Here is a 16014-nt window from a genome sequence, read left to right as displayed (position 1 = left end):
ATCGCTGGTGCGTAGCGTGCTGAATTTGCGATCCTGAGAAAAAGTAATGAAGCTTCTTTTTTCGATGTGGTAAACCCATAGACATATAGAAACTGAATTTACCATTGTTTGATGCCACCATTTTCGCGAGAAATGTTTCATTTCTTTTATTATTGAGGAAACGAAGGGCACAGCCACTGCGTCTTTCCTTGGTGGGCACGTTAACCGTGCCTTGAGGGAAGAAAAATTGAAGCGAAATAAGGTAAGATGTGCCGTAGTGGAGGCCTCCGGAATAATTTCGACTGTTGGAAGGGTCTCTAACATCGATTTCATCGTATAGCACTCAAGTGCCTTTTGCTAAAATGTTCGATGCGCTGCAAATAACAGGCCCGCAGCACGAGCTCACTGCATCTGTTTACTTCTCGTCTATCTACATGTAGTCTTTGCAAAAAGTAACCAGGCTGCACGGTTTGCTTCTCAGCCCTATATTAAAGCTATTATGCCAGCCCTCAAGCTCTGAATCTCTGTATGGTGAGGAGGGCCCCTGTCTTCACCTTCAATTAACTTTTTGATCTTTAGGAAAGCCGTGAGGGCTCTACAATATGAGTGAGAAGCAAACTATGCAACCTGGTTACCTTTGGCAAAGTCTGTACATTCAGGCAAAGGCACATTTGCTGGTTATCTCTCAAAAAGAGGACATGCTGAAGGTGGGCCTAATCGCTGCGCGTACACTGTGGTCACTATGAGTCTCTTTGAACTTTGCTGAAGGGAACGAAGCGAGTAGCCATAAAAGGCTTATTGTTATCAACTCGTATTGTTTGGCACTCGGATTACTAGAAGTCTTTTCTTCAAATATTGCAGTAGCGGATGTTGCCGGATGAGTGGGAGGGTGACTGCGTCATGCTTGGGAAATTTACAGAGTTTTAAAAGTACTATCGATTATTGGGATCTCCTCTTGGATATCAAAGGTGCTGCATGCGTTCAGACGGCCTGATCAACAAGCATTGTTCCGCCCATAATACCATAAGCGTTTTCTAAAGACTGCACGCCAAGCACTCCTTCGCTTTGTTATTTTCCACCCCGGCTTAAAATACTGGCAGCGATAGTTCCTGCACCGGAACGGCCATTCCCATGTTACATTGTTTACTTCTGAAAATTGGACCATAACTAATCGCAATAAATAATCATGTCATGTTTGGAGTGTTATCGTCTGAATTACCGCCTCGCCATTAAGCCCCCAATAATATTTTCACTACTGCTAACCGCCCAGTCCGCTTAAATCACGAGCCCCAATTGGCCGCATCCGCCTGTCACATAAGGCACTCTACCAAAAGGACCCTATCGCCGACCCAAGGCTAAGCGGGTGACACAATTTCACTGGCCAGGAACTGTGGTGAGACAGTAACGACGCACCGTCCGCACCCCAAAACGCCTTCAGGTGCTGTTTCCGAAAAAAGGGAGGCCTTCGATTGGAGTTCTTCATAAAATGAGATGCCCCATACCTGCTCTTAATATAACTTGGCTACGGGAGCAATGTATAGTTTGAATAGCAGGGACAATCGCGAACAATCTCGTGTGTGCGCATCTTCTGAGGTGCCAGCCGACTAAACTTGCCTGTGTGGTTTCCCATGGAACGCAGCGTCCACGGCGGCGACTACGACCCCACAGGCGACTCCTGGCACTACTCCAACGATGACATCAACTACTACACGACAGGCCACCCGGACCTCCACCACATCAACGACTACTACAAGCACCACGACGATCACTAAGCCACCGCCAGGTAATTATGTATTCTTCTATAGGAAAGAAGGGTAGCCCTATTATGAAAAAATGTTGAAAGAGTAGAATACGGTTTGCCTAAATAGCTTGAATTCAAGCGATATGCGTGCAGAAAAAGTTCTAACGTACAAGATATTAAGTCTTAAAGCCTTTGAGAGGTCGACTAGGTAGAGGCATTACCTAAACGAATATTTCCTGAAATTGTGTAGGAAACTCTTGAGGTGCCGCAGGTATTGATTGTACGCATGAAATTGCTACTACAAAGTAAATGTTTAGAAGTCTTTCAACAGCCGTTCATTGTGTCGACGTTCAGCGCGTCAATACCTAGAGAACTTCTGAACTTCTCCATCTCTTTTTGAGTTCCTATAAACGTGATTGATTTGGAAGCACGTAGTTTTGCGGTGCCATTTAAATCAATCTTCAATAATAGGAGGCATTGTTGAGGTACCAACGTTTTTACATATTTGACCGCTGCCGCGGAATATTAATGCATCAGCGCAAATTTATTTCTCATCCGGTCTTGGAAGAATGGAGCGTAGAAACGTTAGGTTAGGTCACAAGTCAGCGCTGTTTTTGTCTCTGCCTTGTCCCATCCTTCATGCCCTGTGCCTTCAGTTTGAACCATGTATCGATAGCCCAGACAAATACCTTATTGCACCAAATGCTACTGTACATTTTCCGCGCTTAGTCCAGAAACTGGTAGTGTGTAAAAAGAAACCTTTAATACTGTGATCGACATCATCAGCCTGACTGCTTTCACAGCGGGAAGACACTTCTCCTGAGCACTGCAACTAACCCCTCCTGCGCCAACTTCAGCGAGGATATGCACGCAAGCTTCTTAATTGCCTCGGTCCACTTGACTTTGTTGCCACCCTCTGCTATCCTTGCCGTTTTTTGTAATCCACTTTTTAATTCAGAGTTAAGGTCGTAATCATCAGCAGTAGCATAATCTTAACTTAACTGGACTGCAGGATAAAGGCCTCTCTCTCTGGCTTCTCCCTATCCTACGAATGCTGGAAGATGTTTGCAAACTTCATAACCTCCACCGTCAACCTGATCCTCTGCTGCAACCTACTACGTTTGCTTTCTCTGAGAATCAGCTCCGTCCTGTTCTCCTCTGCCCTTCATCCGCTGAGTTGCTTAGGGCGGGCCAGTGTAATCTGTAACTTGTATACTTCGACCAATACCTGCAAAACGTTTTTCACCAACGCTCTGCAATCCATTTCTCTTTAGACTGCCTGCAAGCACAAGCTGTGAACAATAGCTGAACACCTTTGAACTTTTGTGAACTGTTGGCTGCTGAATTAAGTGCGTTACCTCTGCTAATGGCCGCTTATCCTTTCCAGTCAAGCAGCTTGTGTGCACCGTGGGTCATTCTGCTGTGGTGGCGGCCATGTACCCGCCGGACAAGTTCTGCGACTTCCTCTATTACTGCGAAGTGGTCATCAAGGGCGACACGCTTCGAGCCGCCAAAGTGCAGGCGAGCTGGCGCGCATTCCAAGACATGGCGCCGTCCTACCAGCGCTCGCAGCCAGGAGTGTCCTTTGACTTCCGGTGAGCGGCGCTGCAATCCTTCGGCATCCAGGCAACAAAGCGGGTATCATAACTGAAGCATGTGGAGTCTCACCCCGTGCGCTATACTATACATCCAGGGGGACACGAAGCTTGCTTCCGGATTAGATAAAATAGGTATTTTTCTATCGAGATACGACATTGCAAAGTTCACTAAGTGCTCATCGAGTTGGCGCCGGGAAGAGGTTTCTCTCAACGGATGTGACGGATCGCTCTCAACGGATGTGACTATTCTTAGCATCAACGCTGCTCTACACTTTCCATTTAAAGATTTTCGTAAATTGCTCGCGATCTTCAAAGTCCATAAAAAAATTAAAAAGTAACTTGAAGTTAAGTAAAATACACTTCGCACACTTCACTGGTAAATTGTCCCCCCCAGTAATGAAAATGTTGTTCTGTGGACTCCGATGCACATCAGATATTGATGCCCGAAATAGCCTAATTTTACTGTATTTGAAAGCTTACCGATCACGGAACATTAAACGAGCGCACATTCTGAGACCATATAATACTACACAAACATCTATTATACATATACGAGGTCTGTTAGAAAAGTATCCGACCTTTGGCCGTAGAAAAAAAACTTGCATAACTGGAGCGTTCCAAACCTAGTCACCTTCAAAGTAGTCTACTTGGGACTCCACACACTTCTCCCAGCGGTGCTGCCATTTTGGGAAGTATTCCGAAAACGCCCCTTTAGGAATGGAGTTTAGCTCAGCTGTCGTTGCAGCCATAATGTTCTTCTTTGTCTGAAATCGCGCTCCTTTCAATGGCCTTTTGATTTTGGGAACCAGCCAGAAATCGCAGGGGCCATATCAGGAGAGTAAGGAGTGTGTTGAACTACAGGAGTCTGGTTTTTCGCCAAAAAAGTCTTAATCAAGTGCGAGGAATGTGCGGGAGCATTGTCGTGATGGATGCGCCACTTTCCTGTTGACCTCAACTCCGGGTTCTTGGGCCGCACAGTATCACGTAGGCAACAAAGGACATCCCTGTAGCACTCTTTGGTCATTGTTTGACCCTGTGGAGTGCGTACTCGTGGTCTGCCACCCAGAGGGTGCCAAAGAAAGCAGTCAGCATCACTTTCACATTGCTGCGCACTTGGCGGGCCTTCTTTTGTCTTGGTGACGTGGAATGCTCCCACTGCGACCACTGGGATTTGGTTTCCGGCTGGCACCTGTACATCCAAGACTCGTCACCAGTTATTATGATGTTGATTAAGTCGGGGTCACTGTTTGCGGAATCCAGCATGTCCTGTGAGACTTCAACACGAAGCTGCTTTTTCTCCACCGTGAGCAGCTTCGGCACGAATTTCGCCGCAACTCTCTCCATGGCCAAATCTTCGCTGATAATGGAATGTGCGGAAAAATTGCTCATGTCCACCTCTTCCTCAATTTCTCGGATAGTCACGCGACGGTCCCGCATCACCACAGCGTTCAGTTCGGCAATGACCTGGTCATTTCGGCATGTTGATGGCCGACCGGAGTGTGGCTCGCTCTCCACCGATGTGCGGCCATCTTTAAATCAATTGTACCACTGCTTAATCTGTGTGCTACTCATAGCATCTTCACCGAAAGCCGTTTGAATATTCCGAACGGTTTCCACTTGGCTGTCGCTCAGTTCATGGCAAAATTTGATGGAGTAGCGCTGCTCCTGTCACTCCGCTATTTTCCTTGCAATAAAAAACGGACGAGAGCACTGCGCACCGCCTCACTCAAATGCTGCTTCCCAGCGACTGACGCTATCGGCAGGCGGGAAAAAATTCGTGCATGCGCACGAAGGTGATGCAAGGTCACGTGATGCAAGGTCACGTGATGCAAGCGCGCTTGTTTCATATCCATCAGGTGTTCGCAAAAAAATATAAATTCGGATACTTTTCTAACAGACCTCGTATGTAGCCAAACGAAACTGTCCTAAGTGAAGAAGCTTTATCAGAATTGTTATCTGGGTAGAACATATCAACGAAACTATCGACTTCGTCATCTGCAAAAACGCCTCCTGCGGAATTGATTATTCAAGTACAGTAGTGCTCTGCATTAACTAACAGACTTTACATTAGGCTAATGAAGCCTACCTTGGGCTGTTTGAACTAGAAAAACACGTAGAATGCCCGCGCGAACGAAGCCTAAAATGGAGCATTCGCTCAATAGCTGGTTGTTTTCATACGTGAACTTATAGAAATTCAGCGCACCATACGAGGCGAGCATGAAAGAAGGCGCAGTGTGTGCTTATTCACTGCTGACTCTCTTTCACCTTGTTTAGGGCTTGGCACTTAACTACAAGAAGTTGGAATATTTTTCTTTTGATATGACGCACATAGTACGACCTCGTGTCTTTTCCTTCGCCATTTTATTCACCGCATGGACTTCCATGCACGCTGCACTACAACATTACATTTATCTGGCCAAGCGCCACGCACCGGTATGCCTTGCGAATGCGGCTCCAAGGGCGCTTGCTGACGATGAAAAAGGCGATGAAAAACCCTGTCCATTTCTTTAGGCATGCCTTTAGTTGAGAAGCTCCCTCCCTCTCTCCCACTTCATTTTCGCAGCTTCCACGAAGGCCCTTAAAGCGCCGACAGTAAGAAAAGAGGGTAGAAGTAGGCTTGACTTCCTGAAACAGGCTCATCCCGAAGGCATCGATGTTAGCGTTTGAGCAGGCTCTCACTCTTGGGGAAGGGGGGGGGGGGGGGGTTAGGGTCGCTACATTTACAGCACGTAGCATCTAAGCACCCGTTCCTAGGTTGGGAGTCTGCGTAACCGACATAGAGCACAAACAAGAGAGGGGAGGATGAAAGTGTTGCGAAAGCATAGAGAGCGCAAGCCCGAAAGCAAACCAGCGGGTAACGGTGGGAGCGAGATAAGAAAACCAGAGGATGACGGTCCAGTGAAAACGTCGTGCTAAAAATGATTTTCATTTTCCTGTCGTACAATATATAGCAGCGTTTTTCTTAAATGGCGGTTATCAGTGACGTCGACAATTTCTGCGGAAAAAAACGGTTACACCCCCGTGACACAAGAAGCAGGATCGAATTAAGTGTTGCTATAGTGTTGCAGGGCAAAATTTCAGCTTTGTAACGATAGCGGATGCTGTTTGACAGGTATCGGGGGGGAGTATGGGGTGCTTTGTGTAGCATATGATCATGGTGTAGTTTGTTGAAGATGCGCAAATGAATTACCTTTCGGCGGATGCTAGAAGCAGTAAACAAATGTTAGCCGTAATGCTTGTTGCACCCGAGAAGAGGATAAAATTGGGTAAGATAAGAACAGTAGCTTGCTCTGGACCTTGCTTACCAGGTTAACGGACGAGGTGTCTTAAGCCGTAGTGTATCTTCCGCGTGGGAATTCCGCGTGGCGAATACCGTATTGCAGTTTAGAGCGTATGAGTGTTTTGAAAGTTTAACCAAACGAAGGAATATGTTAGCACTGTTAGAGAAGTTATGGCTTACATAGCTCCAAAAGGTCGTTAGCACTGTTAGTAATGTAGTGAATGTAGTGCGCTTAAATGACGTCGACCGGGAAGTGAACACCCATACGTGGTGACTCCTTCTAGGTTGCCATGGTAGAGAGAGGGTGTGGTAGATGGTCTTTGGCGATGACAAAATGAACAAGGGAGGGGAAAACCTCAGGTTGCTTGAGCCAACGTTTCGACAAGAGGACTTGTCTTCGTCTGGGAAGACAAGTCCTCTTGTCGAAACGTTGGCTCAAGCAACCTGAGGTTTTCCCCTCCCTTGTTCATTTTGTTATCACCTTCTAGGTTGCGTTATTTATGTAATACACAGGTGGAATGTTAGTGCATCTTGATAATGATCATTCTTGCTTTACAGATTTATAGCTCAAGACAAACTTATTAGCGCCGCAGGCAACTTGAGCGCCCTCGCCCAAAAGAACATAAAACACTTCGGCGTGCTGAACATTATCACGACACAAACGAGTCTGAGGCAATTCGTGGGAGGAATGAAGGATGTCTTCGAGGTAAGGGAATCTTCGTTGCGGAGGGGGCCCGGGAGCGTTGTAGCGAATGCGATAGACGGCACCGCGACATAGTAAGTTGTAGTTAGAGCTGAGAAAGAATTGAGCCTATATGTTTGAATGCTGCGGTATTCTTGCAGCCTACTCAGCTTGCGCAATCGTATCTCTGGCGGCATAGAATTAAGGCAGAAGGAAGGTACTATGAATGAAAACACCTAAACATCTAGAATTAGGTGCAACAACCTAAAGCGACATCACTTGAATTAGAAGTCGGTTTAGCCAAAAAGTAAGTGGAATCTGTATTACGAAAAAATAAGCTTATATAGCCCTTTTGAGGCAGACTTAGGAGAAAAAGCAGTACAAAAATTACGGCGTCTAGTGGCAACCGCCGCCACCTATTTTCAAGGGACTCGCTTTTCGCAACCATCCAGCCAGACACCTAAAAAATGCCGTGCCCTCTCCACCACTACTTCTCGCCGGTTTAATGTCGAAAGTGTGAAGAAAGCTCGTCTGGTCGGAGAAAATCGTATCAAATTGCGAAAATGAAGGTGGCGACTGTCAATAATAATAATAAAAAAAAACGTTTATGCGCATTCGAGCAGAAAGACAGAACCAACCGAAAATCTTATGAAAGCAATATCGAAGTGTGTCCAATGCATTCCGGTGGGCCCGATTCGGCGCTCCTGTGTAGCTCACTCCGGGGTAGCGCAGCAGGGCCGCAGGCGCGGCAGACAGCTATAATACAGTCCGCAAGGAACGTTTGTTTTAAGGCGAAAGCCTTTGATGCCTCATCGTTGTCTACAGAAGGTTGTCAGCAGAGGTGCCACGCTTTTCAGTTGGTCAAAATGGTTATGACGCCAGAGTGCGCGGATTAGAAGTAATGAGGTCATGCACGGATGCCTGGCGCCCCCTTTTGGAGCATACGACAACTAATAATATAGTTGTCGTCCGCTCCGACAGGGGGCGTAAGGCGTCCGTGGGTGACCACATTACATACCTCTTTACTGCGAACAGAGCCATGGTTACAACAGAACTCATCGCAGCAGAGAGAGAGAGAGAGAGAGAGAGTCGTGCTAAAGAAGAAAGTCTGCAGTCAAAGTGTGTAGTTGTAATGTGTAGTCAGTGTGTAGTCAAATAAAGCACTAGTACAGCACAAAGAGACTCGCAGTCAATGCCAAACAGTGCGCCAGGAAAGGCATTCGCCTGCGGTACTTTAGAGAGCCGTAGTGCCCCCTGAATTCTTTTAGTACAGTTAGCGGTAAGAGCTCCACTTCATATTTCGAAGTACTGTCGAAGTACTGTTCAGGCGTAAGGTATAGACAATGATCGTAAAAGGGTGGATAGCTCTTTGCAGTTTGGCATCTAGGATTCCTCACGCGAAATTTCAAATTATTTCTGGAAGCATTTAGCGTTGTTTTTACGGAGCCAGTAGTTTCAGCAACAATATAAGCCGTTGCTGGCAGTGCCGTTTTGTGTACAGAAATTAAAGGCTTTCCCAGACCACAGGGTAAATACCAACGCTGCGAAGTTGTGCGGCGTTCCCAGGAATTGTTGCTTGGGCTGTGGCTTGTTTCTTTTATGAAGGAGTGAAATATTTTTACAGAGGACACTGTAGCTTGGTTTTTCTCGCAGGCGCTGTTAATGATGATAATAAAAATAAATATGTTATCACAGAAGATTAACGCGGCATTTGCTCGAGCGAAACAGTGGGCAGCGTGCGGTAATTACTAAAGTATTTGCGCCATTTATGAAGTTTGTGTGCAATAGGGTGTTCGAAATATAGACACAATTTTTAATATTTTTCTTGTTATGATGAGGTAATGGGTGTCTTAAAAGGCCACTTACTGAAAAGACGCGAATTCTCAATGGCACACAAAGCCTGCACGTAAGGGAAGTAACACTTGTCGATTTGGTTCAGCATTTTTTGCCCCAAGGTGGAAAATATTTGGTCTATTCATCAATCTGTTTCAGGATCGTGAGTTCAAATCACCGTTTCGGAGGAGTTTGCTCCACGGCAGAGCGGTTATCTTGATCATCAAAGCAGAGGAGGAGTTTCCCAGCACTCTTATTATGCGTTGCCGTCTTTCTGAAAAAAAAAAATAAAAAAACGAACATTGCGACTGAGATTTTTTTTCTTTTGCATTGAAATAATAGAAAATTTTCGTATTCACGGCTTTTGTTCGTCAGAGCACAAACTATTCATAACGAGTTAAACCTTGGAACGCCGCTTAGGAGGGGACTCCTCACGTAGTTTTGGTACAGCCACGTATGCCACACTTCTCGAGCAGCTAGTTACTCTCAGAAGTGACGTTCAAAGTAAGCATATGCGCATTGAAGGATCTATGATCATCAGGTCAGCTTAGAAAGTAAGACATAATTAATATGTAGTTGCGCTCACAATTTATACTGCCGCTCTTGAACTAGACCGTACATGGTCGTTGCTTTGTGTGTTGCTCAAACTCTTGGCCACCGACCATATTTTCCTCTTGCAGATGATGAAGACTATTCAGGGCAACGACTACGACCGAAAGACCATCATCGCCCTTGGACTATTTGATTATTCTTTCCCCAGCGCCTTCAACATCTTAAAGGACGTCGTCAAGATGGTGGCCGAGTATGTCCGACGTTGATGAGAGAAATCAGCTTTAACACCATCGATTTAAAATTCCGCTTCGCCTTTAGATTTGGCTTTCAAATTCTATCGTCTTCCCGCCATGTCATGATTTACGTTTCTTTATCTCCTTTTCGCTCCGTTTCTGGTTGGGCTTCTGGCAGATGGAGGAGACTGTACAGTGGACGTGGGTAATTGTGTGGAGGCCTTCTGGACGTTGCAGGTTGAAGGGTGTCTGACACATAGACCACAGCTTTTGCAACGAGAGGGGATGAAACTCCTAACATATTAAAATCACTTTGTCAGCTTGTTCTGGTACATATTGCCGCAACGCATTACTGGCGCCGCCTAGTAGTCGCGCTCAGGAGGCTGGCTTGCCTCTGTAGTCGTCATGGTTCACGGTAAGGAAAGAAGGGGACCACACTCGGGGGCTAAGCCTCTCAAGCGCCGCCTGGCCTTGTGCACAGGTGTGTCCACGGTGTGTAGCGGGGCTTCGGAGGCACCCAAAAGCTCTTCGGACATGGGATGTACCCAGCAATTACTGGCGCCGCCTAGTAGTCGCGCTCAGTAGGCTGGCACGCGCTCTTCTTCGTCCGAGAGCTCACTCGCTAGTCGGTTCGCCGGCCGGGCCGTTTCCGCTGGCGCTTGGACTTTGTGGCAAAATATAACCCTGTCTACCTGCTTCTGTGACAATATTTTTCTATTTAGACTGTAAGGTCAAGTTTTTATCGTCTACAGCCGATTGAAGTCCTCACAAAAATGTGCAAGCTAATGAGAGAAGAAGGAAAAAATGGTGGGAGAAAAAATAGACGGCCACGAAGATTCACGCGCACGGAAATAGTTGTGAAAGCGTTTTAAGCACTTGAAACCACTCGTAAAAGGAAAAAAAACACTGAAGCAGGTATTGTAGCGGACTGGGTAATTCTTTTCCTCTGTGCTTCGGAAATGTAGCGGGGTGTGTCATATTGTGCCTATGCCAGCACGCACCAAACAGTTTGAAACGCTGCAAGAAATATTTGACTCATGTTTTTGAACTGTGTAAAAAAAAAAACGTTCTAGCAAAATTGAAGAAAATTTAAGGAATGGTATGCAAGTTCATGCCCCACTGACTAAGTAGTTCTGGCGTTGGTCAGCTGACCAAAAAGTCAGGGGGTCAAGGGTTGGCGTGCGCGTGCTGTGCGATGTCACTGTACGCTCAAGGGTCCGAAGTGGTCACAGTTCTCGGACGCCAGTTCCTTGATATGAAATCCCACAAACCACCAAACTAACCGCACACCAATTAGTTTCGACCCCTTATGAGGGTGTTCTCTCTTAACTTCAGAGAAAACGATATCGCGATTCATAAATCACTTTTGAGAACGCTGAGTCGTGATATACGCTGCAACAGAAAGCTGCAGAAGGGCGCAAGCTGGAACAAGGGAAAAAATCAAGCTGATAATTTTCTGCGCAGTACGTACAAGGCGGACACGGTGATAGCCATCTCCTCGGTGAAGTCCATAGAGAAAGAGGTCACCTGCTTTGCGGCGCCTCCGACCGCCGTAGACGCCCCGGACAAGTATCCCGAGAAGAAGTTCCCGAAACTGGTGGGTTATATTAAGGTTGTCCCACCTTCCAGGGAATTAATGCCTGCCGAACGTCTCGTATTCCCACGACACGTGGACATGATATGCGACTCACTAGAGACTCATTAGAAACGGGCCTATGCTGATGGCCCAACCTAACCTTCGCGATAAATCTTGAGTCTCCTTGTAGTCATTAAGCTTGCGCTGGTGCAATTTGTAGAGTGCTGCTTAAAAATCCAACCTTCATAGATAATCACTATCAGCAGGAACCGTGCACCTTTCTAGAGGCCCGCGTTCAAACGCAATGCAAAATGACAAGACGCAAAGAGGAATACACGGCAGGAGAGCTGATTGTCGACTTGTAGTTATTACGAGCATTAGCTATTGCCACTTCGCTGCCTATCTGCCGCTCTCCCCCCCCCCCCCCCTTCGCATCCCCCCCTCCCCCCCGGGGAGTGTTATCTCGCTGGTCTTCGCCTGTATGTATTGAACTCAGAACCCGACAAAATCATGCGACGCATGGGAATCAGTCTCGTGACCAAAGAGCAAATAATCAGTTCTTTGACCAATGAACCAAGTTTCACATTTTACCGTCAGCCTCTTAGAGTACGATATTTGCGACTGCACCAAAGAGCCCATCATTCTCTTGTTACCAAATCAGCACAGGTAACCAGCCCAGTATTGGAAATGGATGGGCAAATGCCGGTCCAACAAGAGCCCAGAATGAAACCATCCATTCGCAACACTGGGGCGATAAAATGTGTTGCTTGGGTACATTCTTCTCCTTCTCCCTTATACAGGTAGCTGATTCTCAACTTTTCCATGTTAGGTTAGCGCTCCTTGAACGTCAGCAAGTATAAAACAAATTAAAAACAAAAACAAAATGAAGTGTACTGGGATGTGTGTCAGCCTGCCGTACGCTGCCGTGACCGCACCACTTGGGTCAACTCCGCAGATCCAGCATGCGGAGCTGGTGAAACCAAGCACCGTGTACACCAACGAGTATGCGATTCTGGGCCTTTCCTACGAAATGGGCGTGCTCTCCTACGAGATGTACTCGGCCCCCTCCAGTGCAAAGGCCATCCCTTACCTAAGGTGCAAGCGCATCAGCCTGACCAGCCTCGACGCGGTAAGTCGCTTTCCCGCATTCTTCTCGGTGATTCTTCCCTTCTCACGACATGATCAGAGAGAGTCGCATTTAAAACACAACGACCGCTGGCGCCCGAAGGCTGAAAATTCCCGTGTACGCTTTTAAATAGAATGTTCCTTCCTTCCTTCCTTCCTTCCTTCCTTCCTTCCTTCCTTCCTTCCTTCCTTCCTTCCTTCCTTCCTTCCTTCCTTCCTTCCTTCCTTCCTTCCTTCCTTCCTTTCTTCCTTTCTTTCTTTCTTTCTTTCTTTATTTCCTTCTTTCTTTCCTTCTTTCTTTCCTTCTTTCTTTCTTTCTTTCTTTCTTTCTTCCTTCCTTCCTTTCTTTCTTTCTTTCTTTCTACCTTCCTTTCTTTCCTTCTTTCTTCCTTCCTTCCTTTTTCTTTCTTTCTTTCTTTCTTTCTTCCTTTCTTTCTTGCTTCCTTCCCTTTTCTCTTTTTCTCTTCCTTTCTGTCTCCATTTCATCCTTTCGTTCTTCCTCCCCTTTTCTCTTCCTTTCTGTCTCCATTTTATTCTTTCTTTATTTCTTTCATCCTTCCTTTCGGTCTTCATTTTTCCTTGCCTTCTTTGTTGCTTTCTTTCTCTCTTTCTCTCTTTCTTTCTTTATTGAAGACATTCCGTTATAGAAATGCCTTGGGGGACGCGACCTTGTTTATACCTTATGCTTGTTTTTAGCCCACGCAGAACGCTGTTTACAACGGCGCTCTGGTATAGTGGGTGACTAATTGAAAGGTGGGAGAATTTTTCGACGTTAAATATGCGATGCTGTCTTCTTGGTGCTTGCTGCGAGTGTCCTGCGGTATGTTATCTCCCACATTCTAAAACATATCCACCAGCCGAAATTCTGCGCTGGCTGTATATTTAGTCTGTGCTTGCCTGGAATGGCTCGGTATGTGATTGTTCGAGTTCTAAACACAAGGGCCTTAGTACTCAAGCGGGACAAAATGTAGCAACGTGCACTGCACAAAAGTTAGCGCGCTGCGTAAGCAGACACCGCTCCAATGCGAGTTGCGTTTCTTCAACGCAGCCCGCACATTTTTTGGCGCTCCTCTGTCAAAAACATGGATTTGCGCCGCATATTGAAGCTGTGGTGTCTCTAATCGTTGGCATCAGGTGTAGAGATTTTTTGTTTACGCAGAGCCGTACATTTCTTATCCTAGCACGCTGGCGCAGAGTAACAACCGTGTGAATGGTATGCACAGTTTTCCGGAGCGAGATTTTTTTTTTGGTTTTCAGATATGCGCGAAAGGACCTGCTCAGTACGTAGAAGACGGCGATTCGGCTGGCAAAAAAATTCATGGCGTCTGTGGGTTCCTGAAAGATACCAAGAAGGTCGCCTTCTTATCTGAGACCGAGGGCACATTTAACTCCATGGTAAGGGCATTGGGAGGCAGTGTTTTAAGTATGAACACACATGCTCCGCGCTGGAACTTTGAAGCTTAACGATTTCTTCTCTGAACAGTTCATGAATTTACAGGCAAAAGTAAATTCTAGCCTGATTTCCATCTAGCCTGATTTCAATAATTCCTATTTGTACACAGTTAGGAATTAGTGCAATAATTCGCCACCTAGTGTGCATCTAGCCTGATTTCAATAATTCCTATTTGTACACAGTTAGGAATTAGTGCAATAATTCGCCACCTAGTGTGCACCCGTGAGTCAGGCTGACTGCAATCACCGAAAAGGGTCAAGTACTAGCCGTTAAGTGCGCACTTCGATTTTGGTGTCCATAAATTAAACACGCCACATTGGCCGTAAAGGTACTGTGTTCTCTGGGTTGCCGTAGACGTTTTCGTCGGTCTTTTAGAAGACGTCCTAAGTCAGCTCGTAGGACTTGAATGGGGAATTTGAACAGAAACTTACGATGCCGTCAACCAATAAGCCGGAGTCTGTCACTTCGTCATGTGGTGGTGAAAACTCTCAGAGCTCTCGCCATGTTTTGAGGTGAACAGGTAAGAACAGCTGTATATTTTTTCTCCGTTCGCCTCATAAGAGCGCCCTGGCAAAGAATCAGATACGGCAGTGCACAGGTGCGCGTCTGTAGACGCATCTGGCCACGATAGCGCAGGTTTGAACCTCGCCTAATTTATCAGTGTCTCCCTAACCTCAGCTGGAAGTCTCTTACGGTGTGGTCCGCTTTCAGTTTCAATAATGATGCTGCCCAAGTGTGCCTTCCTATGCTGTGCACCACAATGCGCCGAGACGAAAACATAAAATGCATTATGCTAGTAATAAAAAAAAGATAGAAAAGTGAAAGTAACTTCAATCGCGCTCATTGAAAGCATCTAACTATATTTTTCATAGAACTGAAATTCGATCATAAAAAGACCAAAAATAAGTAACTTTAAATGAGGTTAGTTAGCAATTTTGAAAAGCAGTGATTAGACTTATGAAATGCTTACTAGCTCCAAGTAATTAATGCACTTCAAAGGCGCACTGAGGACGAATAGAAGCCAGCCTATGTCGTTAGGTTCAATGTTTTAAACCGTTATAAGCTAGAAAATAGCTAAAACGAAATACAGGTGCCGACTTCACCTTACTGTTTGGCTAGTGAGATGCGTTCGTTGACAATTGGTTATGGGCAGTGACCCTAGAGGTTACACTCAACCACCATTAAGTTCAAAATAGTAACAGCTTGTCGCCCTGGTAAAGTCGTCAAGAGTTTGACTTGAGTCGAAGTAAGATTTTTAAATACATTTTGCTCGTCAATAAATATGTATTTTCTCAAAGGGAAGAGTCCATACCTGCACAAAATTAAAGTTTTCCTCGAAAGGAATATTGGACGAAGTTTTTCTCAAGCGCTTATAACAGAAATCTTCTGAATATCCTGATCGGTTCTTTCCGTATCGAACAACCGCACTTCAAGCAAAATTCTTAACCTTCCCGCCTGTTTCACTTCCTGCTATACTCGGAGACAGCTTTGTTTGGGGAATATATCAGATGCAAGGCGAGAAAGGAAGGGAAGCGGGCATTTGCCCCTGTGACAAGGGGAGTGAGCTGCTCAGCGCTAACGACCAGGTACCATCTGTTTGATTTCCCTTTTCACCCCTCTGCATCCCTAGCCTGAACACCGTAAAGTGCACCCCCACGGTCCTGATGTGAATGGTCTGTCTCTGTTCCTTTTCTGCCTAGCCTCTGCTGCACTGCCGAAAAAAGCTGTCCTTGAGTATAGTCCATCTAGAAACTTAGCACTCTCCAAGCTCCGTCTGTGATATTCCGGTTACCGATGGTAGTTTCCTCGCCTAGTTGACGATGTTAGCAGCTAACGAAATATAAACATTAGAGCACTCTCATCCCCATCTTTGGACTAATATGCCATCTCGGCAAGTAACTTTTCTCTCTGTGTGTTTAAAAGGACCGCCGTGAAATAGACGTACTTGTATATTTATCCGGC

This window comes from Amblyomma mixtum, chromosome 8 (assembly GCF_055824585.1).
Source record: "Amblyomma mixtum isolate Tamu chromosome 8, ASM5582458v1, whole genome shotgun sequence".
NCBI lineage: Eukaryota > Metazoa > Arthropoda > Arachnida > Ixodida > Ixodidae > Amblyomma > Amblyomma mixtum.
The sequence above is the reverse complement of the archived record's forward strand: the minus strand, read 5'-3'. Positions refer to the sequence as shown.